The sequence below is a fragment of the Schistocerca gregaria genome, chromosome 2, assembly GCF_023897955.1.
Source record: "Schistocerca gregaria isolate iqSchGreg1 chromosome 2, iqSchGreg1.2, whole genome shotgun sequence".
In the NCBI taxonomy this organism is placed as follows: domain Eukaryota; kingdom Metazoa; phylum Arthropoda; class Insecta; order Orthoptera; family Acrididae; genus Schistocerca; species Schistocerca gregaria.
The window spans coordinates 583,375,843-583,390,599 of NC_064921.1; the positions used below are offsets into that span (position 1 = coordinate 583,375,843).

General features: G+C 44.5%; 1 protein-coding gene across 2 annotated transcripts in view; it reads right to left on the reverse strand.

The window, feature by feature from the left end:
- Positions 1-2,621, reverse strand: part of LOC126333672 (uncharacterized protein KIAA0513) — a 285,554-nt gene extending 282,933 nt beyond the window's left edge. Inside the window, exon 1 of one of the 2 annotated variants that reach the window (XM_049996755.1) lies at positions 2,379-2,621. The gene's annotated coding sequence lies outside the window, so the exon portion shown is untranslated. Of the gene's footprint in view, positions 1-2,358 lie in introns of both variants that reach the window. The other variant, XM_049996756.1, reaches the window with a different exon arrangement.
- Positions 2,622-14,757: the final 12,136 nt, after the last annotated feature.

Sequence of the window (14,757 nt, forward strand, 5' to 3'; positions counted from 1 at the left end):
GTAAATTAGCACAGCGTAATCCACGTAGCACTTCAGAGTGTAAGCTACACATGTCATCCCACGCTAAGCCCATTGCGCAACGAGAATGGTGAAACCCGACTCGCACTTACCTCTCATGGCATCCTCAGACCATGGATCAAGGAAGTGAGGTAGATGCAGTATTTCCCGATTTTCGAAAAGTATTTGACTCAGTACCACACCCACGCTTATTATCAAAAGTATGATCATATGGGGTACCAGGTCAAATACGTAACTGGATTGAGGATTTCTTGGTAGGGAAGACGCAGCACGTTATCTTGAATGGAAAGTCATTGACAGATGTGGAAGTAACTTCGAGTATACCTCAGGGAAGCGTGTTGGCTCCCTTGCTGTTCATGTTGTATATTAATGATCTTACGGGACAATATTAATAATAAAATCAGGCCTTTCGCAGACCATGGAGTCTGAATGAAGCAGTACAGATATTCAGTCAGACCTTGATAAGATTTCAAAGTGGTGGTACAATGACTGGCAAGTCGCTTTAGACGTTCAAAAATGTAAAATTGTGTTCTTCATAAAAAACACAAAACGCACAATATCCTATGAATATAATGTTAGCGATTCACAGTCGGAATCTGTAAAATCGTTCAAATATCTGGGTGTAGCACTTAGTGGGAACAAGAAGTGGGACAATATCTTGGACTCAGTCGTGGATAAATCAGGTAGCAGACTTCAGTTTGTTGGTGGAGTACTAGGGAAATGCAATCAGTCTCCAAAGAATTTTGCTTACAAATTACTCGTACGACCATCCTAGAATGCTGTCCAAGTGTATGGTACCAGTATCAACTCGGACGGACAGGGGATATTGTGCGTTTAGAGGAAGGCAGCACGAATGATCACAGAATTGTTTGACCCGCGCGAGAGTGTCACTGAGATATTGAAATAATTGAACTGACAGACTCCTGAAGATAGATGGAAACCATCCAGAAAAAAATCCACTGACAAAGTTTCAAGAACAGTTTTTAATGATGACTCTAGGAATATACTACAACTCCCTCAATATTGCTCCCCTAGGGACCGCGAGGATAAGATCAGTTTAACTGCAGCAGGCATTTAAACAATCATTTATCCTGGGTTCCATGCGTTAATGGAAAAGTCCTAATAATCAGAACAGTGGGACGTACCCTCTGCCATGCACCTCCTAGTGGTTCCTAGAGTATAGATGTAGATGTTGATGTAGAGTGGCTTTCCATCAGTCGTGGGTAAAGCAGGTAGCAGGCTTCATTTTATTGGGAGGATAGTAGGGAAATGCAATGTCACCTAAAGAGATTGCATACAGATCACTCGTAAGAATGTGCTACTGGGGCACGAATGACAGTTGAATCACAGTCGGCGAGCGAAACTGCGTTTCCGTTGGAAGTACGGGGGACAGTACGATTCTTGTACGCTGACAGTCCAAATTCACACAGATTCAGTCGGTATATTTGACCAAATGCAATGTCGCGTCCAGCCGTAGTGAAATGGCGCCGACACTTTGACCATCGTCCCACAGACGTGGGTGGTGTTGCTTGGGAAGGAAGGTCATCGACATTGACCACAGGCGACAGTGTCCGGGCGTTACTTTTGACGAGCTGAAAGAACATCTGGGAGGGTGGAGGCGGGTGTAGAAGAGATTTTTCCAACGACGAGAGCGTTCATACAGCAGGTATGGAATGGTTCCATGTTCAAGGTGCGAATTTCTGTCGTAGAGGAACTGGACGCTAGGTAAGACGTTCCGACCATCGTTTACAGACGCTGTCGCCTGTGTTGAAAAATAGCGTCACGTTTCCGTGTCACTTTGAAGTGTGTTGTAGAATTCAACGAGAGTTACACGGCGAGCCATAATAATGTGTGACTTACTTTTCAAAGTCGCGATGTACTTATTACGATAATTGTTTGTGGCAGTGGTAATGTATGTCGTGCAGGAGGGTTCGGTGGATAGGTATCATTTCATTTTCCTGATGCAAAATATGTGAAAAAAATTTTCAAAATATATGCAGACAGATGTTTATACTGGCTTAGTGAAAGGTGTGCGTTTTACGCGGAACAAATGTTGCGTCACGTGCAAAAGCGGAAGTTATGGCGATGTGGGTCGGACCTACAGGAAGCTAGCCGATTGTGCGCACAGTAAAAAAAAAGTGTGTGGAGGATAGACAGCGCTGCAATCACCCGTTCCAGCCGTGCTTAACAACGACCTGATTCCGGACTGACGTGGCCTCCTAGTTTTGACTGAGAATGTAAACACAAAGCTGTCTACGTGATGGCCGTAGCACGGAACTAATAGATGCAATAGACAGATGACTAGAAGATGTCACGCCTTAGCCGCGCGTCAAGTGCTACAGCTAGTTTCGCTTACCTACCGTGAGAAAAGTAGGCGGTTGCTATCTGCACGGTGACATAGTCCGCCGACTTCAGATCAATAGCGCCGCGTTTCTCCGGCGACACAGCAATGCCCGTGCCTTTCCGGTGGGATGGCTCGCCTGGCGCGCGGCAGCGATTTGCGGGGTTTCGCGGCGTCGGCAATCACTCATCGCACGAGGCAGCGGAACGAAACGCGCGCCGTGGCGCTGCTGCTGGTCGACTGGCGCGCGCCCTCCACGTTTACTCGATAGCCGCATACCCCCTCCCCTCCACCCCTTCTCACTCCCCACCACGCCCCCTCCCCCTCGCCCCCTCTCACACATTTGCCGGCCCTTGTTGCCCGGGCGACACTAGTGCTCGCGGGACCCTCAGCGTGCCGACGCAGTCCGTTCATTCGAGCGGCCGCCACCGGCTCGCCCGGAATGTGCCCACTCACGCGGATTTATGAGAAACCAGTAGTACCCATTGTCAAAGACACAGTTTACTTTTCTTCGTATATATTGGAGTTTTGTTCATTCAGACACAAACGAGCAACTTTAATTTGTTTATGTATTCGCCTGTAACTGAACTCGGGCTCGTTCACTACCAATTTTTCAAGTGGCTCATCTGCGAAGGGGGTTGGTAGTAAACGGTTGCATTTGCGCCCCTACTATTGAGTTACATATTGCCTAACTTTTGAACAGCAGATTGAAACTTATTTATTCAAAAGAAACTAACTTTGTGGCCATGCATTTTTTAAATTCACAAATAAATCCGATCTGTACAAATAATAATCGGTGCAATTCGTTCACTGTTTGTCCCGCATCTCGCGGCACTTTGCCGTTCTCAACTTAACCACCACAACGGACCAACGACAAAAGACCCAATTTTCCCGCTCACATCCACAGTCCAGAGTCGGGTCACGTGACAATACATTAGTCAAAATAATCCCTAAACATGGCCACAATTCGTTTACAATGTTTTATAAAATTTAAATACTTAAATCTAAATACATTATATAATTTTACACATTTATCACCACACTTTTTTAATCCGTTGCAATTAAAAGAAAACCAAAACACTATGCAACCGAACTACAATGCCCATCAAAACACAAAACAAGTATTTTCCGGTCTGTTTTGCCCAACATATTAACTCTGCTGCTGTGCTTTAAATTTAAATTACGAACTACTTGAAAGAGCTCCATACTATCCCCTGTTACCTTACATGGCCTCCATAGTATGTACTATAATGGGCATTTAACCATGCTTATAGCGTACGCTGAATTGCGCGGAAAGCATACATAAATTCACATTTACCGACAGGAGAGCTAAAGCTGTCACAACTTTGTCCATTATAAACTGATAACAGGTTGAGAAGTAACTGAGACAGAATTGTTAGTTAGTTACATATTTCATAGATCATTTGAACGATTCGTTTATCAAAATGATGTGGAATGAGTCAATTTACAGAATTCATGAACACAACTGACGTTTACGTTAGTGAACTAAATAGTTTTTCGTTTCTTTATTTATTTGGAACATGCTCAGTTACAATCTTTCTAATACTGCATGTGGGTGTGTATATGTGGAGTGTAGTTTCTGTGTTGGATGATGATGATGATGATGATGTTTGGAGGAGGGAGATGGTGAAACCCGGTGCCGGCACATAGCTCACTCCTCGCGAAATGCGCCAAGGGGCCCGCCGAACCGAAGTCTCCACCTGGCGGACGGATCACTGCCGTCTGCTTCACATCTGCTGTGCAGCGAGCTACCTTAATTTAAGTATTAACTGTATTTTTCTTACTTGTCACTTCTTCTTCCGTGTGTTTTTGCTTTTAGGAAGCTGTAATTAACGAGTGCTAGTAATAATGTTCCATAGGCTTCGTGTTTGTTTTGAATACAGTCAGAGAGAGTCCCTTTAGTCAGCCATAGTGCCAGTAGTGCTAGTGTTTGTTTTCAATAAAGTTCGGAGACAGGTAGTGCTATTTTCATTGTTTTCTACAAGAAGTGGCTAGCAATCACAGTTTAGTCAACAATCAGCCGCTTTTAATGAATTAGCAGTCTAGTTAAAAGTTGATTAACTCTCTACAGTAAATTGATTCCTTAGGATGGATAGGATGTGTGACTGCTGTGTACGGACGCAGGAGGAGCTGGCCACTGTTCGCGAACAGCTGAACGTGTTGATGGCCGCGGCCAGCCGTCTTCAGGCCGCTGCCTCGGAGTGTAGCGGCAGTGGGGAGTCTGATGTGTCACATGGTACACCCCAGGTGCTAAAAGCTTCAGCCACGGTCCCTGCTGTCCCCAAGGGGAGTGGCGGGTTCAGCGGTGTTCGGGGCGCACGAGGCGGAGGGTCAATGTGGAGGCTGGCCGTGTGGCATCGCCCACTCTGCCTGTGAGTGGACAAGTGGCTGCTCCTTCAGCAAGGTCCGAGCAGGCACACGGGGGGAGGGGTTTATTAGTGATTGGGATCTCCAACGTTAGGCGAGTGATGGAGCCTCTTAGGGAAATAGCGGAAAGGTCGGGGGAAGAAGGCCAGTGTTCACTCTGTCTGCTTGCCGGAGAGTCTCATCCGAGATGTGGAGGAGGCCCTGCCGGCGGCGATAGAGAGCACTGGGTGCACCCGACTGCAAATTGTTGCTCATGTCGGCACCAATGACTCCTGCCGTCTGGGTTCAGAGGTCATCCTCAGTTCGTAATGGCGGTTGGCCGAATTGGTGAAGGCGGAAAGCCTCGCTCGCGGGGTGGAATCAGAGCTAACTATTTGTAGTATCGTTCCCAGAACCGATCGCGGTCCTATGGTTTGGAGCCGAGTGGAAGGCTTAAACTAGAGGCTCAGACGATTCTGTGAAGATCTGGGGTGCAAATTTCTCGACCTTCGCTATCGGGTGGAGAAATGTAGGGTCCCCCTGAATAGGTCAGGCGTGCACTACAAGCCGGAAGCGGCTACAAGGGTAGCGGAGTACGTGTGGATTGCACTTGGGTTTTTTTTAGGTTAGAGAATTCCCTCCCTAGGCCCGACAAGACGCCTCCTGAGACGCGGCAAGGTAGGAGTAGGCAAAATGCAACAGGGAATAACAATATTAATGTGCTAATAGTAAACTGCAGGAGCGTCTATAGAAAGGTCCCAGAACTCCTCTCATTAATAAACGGTCACAATGCCCACATAGTACTAGGGACAGAAAGTTGGCTGAAACCAGACGTAAACAGTAATGAAATTCTAAACTCAGATTGGAATGTATACCGCAGAGACAGGCTGGACAGTAAAGGGGGAGGCGTGTTTATAGCAATAAGAAGTGCAATAGTATCGAAGGAAATTGACGGAGGTCCGAAATGTGAAATGATTTGGGTGAAGGTGACAGTTAAAGCAGACTCAGACATGGTAATTGGATATCTCTATAGGCCCCTTGGCTCAGCAGCTGTTGTGGTTGAGCACCTGAAGGATAATTTGGAAAATATTTCGAGTAGATTTCCCCACCATGTTATAGTTCTGGGTGGACATTTTAATTTGCCGAATATAGACTGGGAGACTCAAACGTTCATAACGGGTGGCAGGGACAAAGAATCCAGTGAAATTTTTTAAAGTGCTTTATCTGAAAACTACCTTGAGCAGTTAAACAGAGGACCGACTCGTGGCGATAACATATTAGACCTTCTGGTGACAAACAGACCCGAACTATTTGAAACAGTTGACGCAGAACAGGGAATCAGCGATCATAAAGCGGTTACGGCATCGGTGATTTCAGCCGTAAATAGAAATATTAAAAAAGGTAGGAAGATTTTTCTGTTTAGCAAAAGTGACAAAAAGCAGATTACAGAGTACCTGACGACTCAACACAAAAGTTTTGTCTCAAGTACAAATAGTGTTGAGGATCAGTGGACAAAGTTCAAAACCATCGTACAATATGCGTTAGATGAGTATGTGCCAAGCAAGATCGTAAGAGATGGAAAAGAGCCACCGTGGTACAACAACCGAGTTAGAAAACTGCTGCGGACGCAAAGGGAACTTCACAGCAAACATAAACATAGCCAAAGCCTTGCAGACAAACAAAAATTACGCGAAGCGAAATGTAGTGTGAGGAGGGCTATGCGAGAGGCGTTCAATGAATTCGAAAGTGAAGTTCTATGTACTGACTTGGCAGAAAATCCTAAGAAATTTTGGTCTTATGTCAAAGCAGTAGGTGGGTCAAAACAAAATGTCCAGACACTCTGTGACCAAAATGGTACTGAAACAGAGGATGACAGACTGAAGACCGAAATACTAAATGTCTTTTTCCAAAGCTGTTTCACAGAGGAATACTGCACTGTAGTTCCTTCTCTAGATTGTCGTACAGATGACAAAATGGTAGATATCGTAATAGACGACAGAGGGATAGAGAAACAATTAAAATCACTCAAAAGAGGAAAGGCCGCTGGACCTGATGGGATGCCAGTTCGATTTTACACAGAGTACGCGAAGGAACTTGCCCCCCTTCCTGCAGCGGTGTACTGTATGTCTCTAGAAGAGCGTAGCGTTCCAAAGGTTTGGAAAAGGGCACAGGTCATCCCCGTTTTCAAGAAGGGACGTCGAACAGATGTGCAGAAGTATAGACCTATATCTCTAACGTCGATCAGTTGTAGAATTTTGGAACACGTATTATGTTCGAGTATAATGACTTTTCTGGAGACTAGAAATCTACTCTGTAGGAATCAGCATGGGTTTCAAAAAAGACGGTCGTGTGAAACCCAGCTCGCGCTATTCGTCCACGAGACTCAGAGGGCCATAGACACGGGTTCACAGGTAGATGCCGTGTTTCTTGACTTGCGCAAGGTGTTCGATACAGTTCCCCACAGTCGTTTAATGAACAAAGTAGGAGCATATGGACTATCAGACCAATTGTGTGAAGAGTTCCTAGATAACAGAACGCAGCATGTTATGCTCAATGGAGAGAAGTCTTCCGAAGTAAGATTGATGTCGGGTATGCCGCAGGGGAGTGTCATAGGACCGTTGCTATTCACAATATACATAAATGACCCTGTGGATGACATCGGAAGTTCACTGAGGCTTTTTGCAGATGATGCTGTAGTGTATCGAGAGGTTGTAACAATGGAAAATTGTACTGAAATGCAGGAGGATCTGCAGCGAATTGACGCATGGTGCACGGAATGGAAATTGAATCTCAATGTAGACAAGTGTAATGTGCTGCGAATACACCGAAAGATAGATGCCTTATCATTTAGCTACAAAATAGCAGGTCAGCAACTGGAAGCAGTTAATTCCATAAATTATCTGGGAGTTCGCATTAGGAGTGATTTAAAATGGAATGATCATATAAAGTTGATCGTCGGTAAAGCAGATGCCAGACTGAAATTCATTGGAAGAATCCTAAGGAAATGCAATCCGAAAACAAAGGAAGTAGGTTACAATAGGCTTGTTCGCCCACTGCTTGAATACTGCTCAGCAGTGTTGGATCCTTACGAGATAGGATTGATAGAAGAGATACAGAAGATCCAACGGAGAGCAGCGTGCTTCGTTACAGGATCATTTAGTAATTGCGAAAGCATTACGGAGATGATAGATAAAATCCAGTGGAAAGCTCTGCTCGAGAGACGCTCAGTAGCTCGGTACGGGCTTTTGCTAAAGTTTCGAGAACTTACCTTCACCGAAGAGTCAAGCAGTATATTGCTCCCTCCTACGTATATCTCGCGAAGAGACCATGAGGATAAAATCAGAGATTAGAGCCCACACAGAGGCGTACCGACAATCCTTCTTTCCACGAACAATACGTGACTGGAATAGAAGGGAGAACCAGTAGAGGTACTCAGGGTACCCTCCGCCACACACCTTCAGGTGGCTTGCGGAGTATGGATGTAGATGTAGAACAGTGTCACATGCCCTCTCTTCATCTAGATCTACATCTGCATCTACATGGATACTGTGCAAATCATGCAAATCACATTTAAGTCCCTGGCAGAGTGTTCATCGAACCACCTTCACAACAATTCTCTATTATTCCGGCCGGCCTGTGTGGCCGAGCGGTTCTAGGCGCTCCAGTCTGGAACCGCGTGACCGCTACGGTCGCAGGTTCGAACCCTGCCGCGGGGATGAATGTGTGATATGTCTTTAGGTTGGTTAGGTTTCAGCAGTTCTAAGTTCTAGGGGACTGATGACCTCAGATGTTAAGTCTCATAGTGGTCAGAGCCATTTTTCTATTATTCTAATCTCGTTCAGCGTGAAGAAAAAACGAACACCTGTATCTTTCCGAGCGAGCTCTGATTTCCCTTATTTTACGATGATGAACGTTTATGTAGGTAGTCGTCAACAAAATATTTTCGCATTCGCAGGAGAAAACTGGTGATAGCCATTGTGTGAGAAGACTCTGCCGCAACGAAAAACGCCTTTGTTTTAATAATGTCCACCCCAGATCCTGTATCATTTCAGTGACATTCTCTCCCCTGTTTGGCGATAATACAAAACATGCTGCCTTGTTTGAACTTTCTCGATGTACTCCGTCAATCCTATCTGACAAGGTTGCCACACCGAGCAACAGCGTTCTGAAAGAGGACGAAGTAGCGTAGTGTAGGCAGTTTCTTTCGTAGATTTGTTACATTTTCTAATTGCCCTATCAATAAAACGCAGTCTTTGCTTAGCCTTCCCCACAACATTTTCTGTGTGTTCCTTCCAGTTTAAATTGTTCGTAATTGTAATTCCTAGGTATCAGTTGAATTTACTGCCTTTGGATTTGATTGATCTATCGTGTAACCGAAGTTTAACAGATTCCTTTTAGCACCCATGTGGATGACCCCCCACTCTTCTTTATTTAGGGTCAATTGCCAATTTTTTCACCGTACAGTTATCTTTTCTAAATCGTTTTGTAATTATTTTTGAGACACTGATGAGAGGTTTCGTTTTTAAACCACGACATTGATGAACACATTACTGTTATTATTTTTAGTCCTCCTCGTGCAACTAACCTTTTTTTTCCTCTTTTAGCGTCCATATCTCAACCGGTAAAAAAAAGGAACCCTTATAAGATCACTTTGTTGTTCGTCTATGTGTCCGACTGTTCAAAACTCGTGTTCTCAGAAGCGAGTGAAAATATCAAGTTGAAATTTATGTCACATACTAAGCTCTGTGGTCCCTTGGCGGCACAGTAAACGTCAGCTTCTTAGTCAATCCAATGAAAAGTTACGGTCATTTATGTCACATATTTTGATATTCGCAGACTCAGACGCCAAAACCTATAGAGTACTTCCTGTAGATCCGGAGTCATTAAATTTGGTGAGGGGAAACGTAAAAGAAACAACAAGAAAGCCTTGAATTTTTCATTATACTAGGGGCGCTTGAAAAGTCCGTGCAAAGTCCGAGAGATGGGATCACCGGCGCATATCGAGGTCATGTTTAGTTAGTAGCATCTTTGGAAACAACGCACACCAAGTTTCAGCCATATTGGCCTATTCCGTTGTGTTTGGCATTCGTGTGAATCAAGGAAATCGAGTAATTGTTAAAAAATGAACGAAAAAGAATTTCGTCTGGTGATTAAACATTACTTTATGAAAGGCAAAACGCCTTGGGAGACTAAATAAAAGCTTGATAGACGTTACGGTGACTCTGAATCTTCGATTAGAACAGTTTATCAGTGGTTTCACAATTTTCGGAGTGGCTATATGGGCACAAATGATGCTGAGCGTACTGGAAGCCTTGTGAAGCTTACGACTCCAGAAATCATTGATAAAATCCATGATATTGTGATGGATGACAGAAGAGTTAAGGTGTGTGAGATTTCTGGTGCTGTGGGAATCTCGAATGAACGGGTACATAATATTTTGTATAAACATTTGGACATGAGAAAGCTATCCGCAAGATGGGTTCCGCGATTGCTCACGCTTGACCAAAAACGGAATCGTGTGAAGTGTAGCAAGGATGGTTTGCAGCTGTTCAGGATTCCGCAGGACTTTAAGCGTCGTTTCGTCACTGTGGATGAAACATGGATACATTACTATACTCCTGAGACCAAACAACAATCTAACCAATGTGTTACCAGGGGGGAATCTGCACCAAAAAAACGCGAAGACCAATCCTTCAGCCAGGAAGGTTATGGCGACTGTCTTTTGGGATTCGCAAAGGATAATCCTCATCGACTATCTGGAAAAGGGTATAATTATTACAGGTGCTTATTATTCATCGTTATTGGACCGTTGAACAAAATTAGACAGCGTTAGACGAAGTTAATAAGTCTAAAAGTAGACTATGTCGAAAAATAAAAAAGGTTCACCCCAAACACGCAAGTACATTGCTGGCCATTAAAGTTGCTACACCATGAAAAAGATGTGCTTCGGCCGCGAAATTTAACCAACAGGAAGAAGATGCTGTGATATGCAAATGATTAGCTTTTCAAAGCATTCTCACAAGGTTGGCGCCAGTGGCGACACCTACAACGTGCTGGCACGAGGAAAGTTTCCACCCGATTTCTCATACACAAACAGCAGTTGACCAGCATTGCTTGGTGAAACGTTGTTGTGATGCCTCGTGTAAGGAGGAGAAATGCGTACCATCACGTTTCCGACTTTGATAGAGGTCGGTTTATAGCCTGTCGCGATTGCGGTTTATCGTATCGCGACATTGTTGCTCGCGTTGGTCGAGATCCAATGACTGTTAGCAGAATATGGAATCGGCGGGTTCAGGAGGGTAATACGGAACGCCATGCTGGATCCCAATGGCCTCGTATTACTAGCAGTCGAGATGACAGGCGTCTTATGCGCATGGCTGTAACGGATCGTGCAGCTACGTCTCGATCCTTGAGTCAACAGATGGGGACGTTTTCAAGACAACAACCATCTGTACGAAAAGTTCGACGACGTTTGCAGCAGCACGGACTATCAGCTCGGAGACCATGGCTGCGGTTACCCTTGACGCTGCATCACAGACAGGAGCACCTGCGATGGTGTACTCAACGAGGAATCTGGGTGCACGAATGACAAAACGTCATTTTTTCGGATGAATCCAGCTTCTGTTTACAGCATCATGATGGTCGCATCCGTTTTTGGCGACATCGCGGTGAACGCACATTGGAAGTGTGTATTTGTCATCGCCATACTGGCGTATCACCCGATTTGATGGCATGGGGTGCCATTGGTTACACGTGTAAGTAGGCTGTTTAGGTTTTTCTTATTGGTAACGCCGCTTAGCGCTCGGTATGAAAAATCACTGGCTGTGCTGTGCGCAGTCTGTGTTTAGTTTGCATTGTTGTCTGCCATTGTAGTGTTGAGCAGCGGCAGCTGGATGCTAACAGCGCGTAGCGTTGCGCAGTTGGAGGTGAGCCGCCAGCAGTGGTGGACGTGGGGAGAGAGATGGCGGAGTTTTGTAATTTGTAAGACTGGATGTCATGAACTATCATATATATTTTGACTATTAAGGTAAATACACTGTTTGTTCTCTATTAAAATCTTTCATTTGCTAACTATACCTATCAGTAGTTAGTGCCTTCCGTAGTTAGAATCTTTTATTTAGCTGGCAGTAGTGGTGCTCCCTGTATTGCAGTAGTTCGAGTAACGAAGATTTTTTCTGAGGTACGTGATTTGTGAAAGGTATAGATTAATGTTAGTCCGGGCCATTCGTTTGTAGGGATTTTTTGAAAGTCAGATTGCGTTGCGCTAAAAAATATTGTGTGTCAGTTTAAGCACAGTCGTGTATAAATTTTTCAAAGGGGACGTTTCACACGTCTCGGTCACCTCTTGTTCGCATTGACGGCACTTTGAACAGTGGACGTTACATTTCAGATGTATTACGACCCGTGGCTCTACCCTTCATTCGATCCCTGCGAAACCCTACATTTCAGTTGGATAATGCACGACCGCATGTTGCAGGTCCTGTACGGGCCTTTCTGGATGTAGAAAATGTTCGACTGCTACCCTGGCCAGCACATTCTCCAGATCTCTAACCAATTGAAAACGTCTTGTCAATGGTGGCCGAGCAACCGGCTCGTGACAAGACGCCAGTCACTACTGTTGATGAACTGTGGTACCGTGTTGAAAGTGCATAGGCAGCTGTACCTGTACACGCCATCCAAGCTCTGTTTGTCTCAATGCCCAGGCGTATCAAGGCGGCTATTACGGCCAGAGGTGGTTGTTCTGGATACTGATTTCTCAGGATCTATGCACCCAAACTGCGTGAAAATGTAATCACATGTCAGTTCTAGTATAATATATTTGTCCAATGAATACCCGTTTATCATCTGCATTTCTTCTTGGTGTAGCAATTTTAATGGCTAGTAGTGTAGTTTTACAAACGCACCTCGTATTACACGAAAAAAATATTTCTTTTGTCATTTGTTATGCGACTTAAAACATGAAATTAAAACGTTCTCGAAAGTCTTGGCATACCTGAGACCGATAGCCTTCCAGTATCAATGTCGATAACCGGAAAAAATTGTCGAGATACTCTATTCCTGGAATAGACGAACTGTGTATATACACAATTAAGTTAATACGGAACCCTCGGGACGCGAGTCCTACCCGCACCTGCCAATTTTTTTTAATTTTTTATTTTTCCAGTATTATCATTTCACGTTAGTACGGAATTCCATCACAAGCAAAATATAAAAATGAAAAACGCGTACCAATAAAATCTACAGATTTTTCCTAATATTCTTAACGAAATTAACAATCACTTTATGAAATCCAATGTCTCAGGTAAACCAAAGAGGAGAAGCTGATCGAGGAAAGAGGTACCCCATACTTGACAATGACTCCAGGAAATCCAACCTTTCACAGGCAAATTTGAGGCACAAAAACAAGATGTGTTTTGCATCAGCTTCTGATTCAGAGCCGCACTCACATGCCGGAGAACTCTAAATGTTGATTCGTTGTGGAAGGAGAGGAAAAGAGGCGTGGTAAGGCGTTGTCGAATGATGGTGAAGGTCGTTCATCGGTCCAAATGTGTCCCCATAAACAAATGCTTTGCAGGAATTCGAGGTCGCAACCGGATAATAACCACCTTTGTTGGGACAAGTCCACATCTCTTGCTATTGATGTTTTCCGTGGCTCTTGAGCTCACGTAAGTAGTCTGTACAGCGCAATTTCAGATGAAGAACAATGCCTATAGGCATTCGCTAATACGTCAACTTCCTCGTTATAGCGGACACCATCGTAGAAATGCACCGACAGCAAATGGTTACTCTGTGCCCTCCGCATACTGTGAACATATTCCAAAACCACATCCAATACATGACGATTGGTTCTTTCATTCCACCTCCGGTGGTGAATACGTTTAAGGGTACGTTGGGACTCAGACACGACTAATATCTTTAAGAAAGGAGCTGAAGATACAAACTTCAGTGCTTCCAAAACCCAGTCTCCGACGCAAAAATAGAAGTGCTTTGAGGCAGTTTCAAAGCTTTCGGACTTCGAGCTGAGGGCATATAAAAGGACGGAGAGTATTAATGTTAGGTGCAGCTTTAATCGTCTCTTTGCAGCTCAGTGGTCTGGCTCTCCATTTATTTATACCGGTGGATCCATAATTCCACAGGAGGTAACTGCATGTCATCACTTTCATAGGGGGACTGGTGACCGCAGATGTTAAGTCCCACAGTGCTCAGAGCCATTTGAACCGTTTATTGAAACCAAGCCGCGGCTTGGGGCGCCAAGCTGAGAGGGCGCCAGACGCTCTACAGCTGGAGGAACGCATCACAGTTAGTAACGGCTACTTAGGCACCAAGCTGTGAGTGGGCAACAGGGGCCACCCAAGTCCAAGATTTGTATAGAGTGCGTATCAGAGGTGGCACATAAAGGTGCCACGAGTGAGAGTGTGCGAGGAAAAAAGGAGCGGGACGCCAGATGGCAAGTCACCTGAGGGGCAAAACGTTCTCGAACCGGTCCTGATCACACTCCATTTGAAAATCTTACACGCCTACACTGTCGACTTTGTTTCAGCAGCAGCTTTAAAATCATAGAAGTCAGTTGTACGCTGTGGAATTACATTTAATGGGTTCGCAGCTTTAGCTGACTCAACAATCTTGTTTCATGGCATTTGGAACTCCAGAGGGAAAACTGTTTGGGACATAGACCATGCGTCACCTAGTAATAAACGCTTCAGACATTCCACCCGCGATTTGGGACTTCGAACAGGTCTAGTCATGTAACGGAGTACCGAGAATACAACTGCACTGAAGAAGCGTTTCGTCAAAACGTGGCACTTCGAAGGTTTGACATTTCCACCGTTCAAAATATTATCCGTCTTTAGCAATTTAATGTTTATTGTGTTTCCAGCCAAACATTTATCTTCGCATTAAGCATTGTCAGCCCTTTTCAAATAAAAGATACTTGTCATTTATATGTGTTTTCAGCTGAACATGTTTCTTCGTATTAAGCAATATCAGCTCTTGTCAAATAAGAGATACCTGTTTCTTATATATATTGTGGG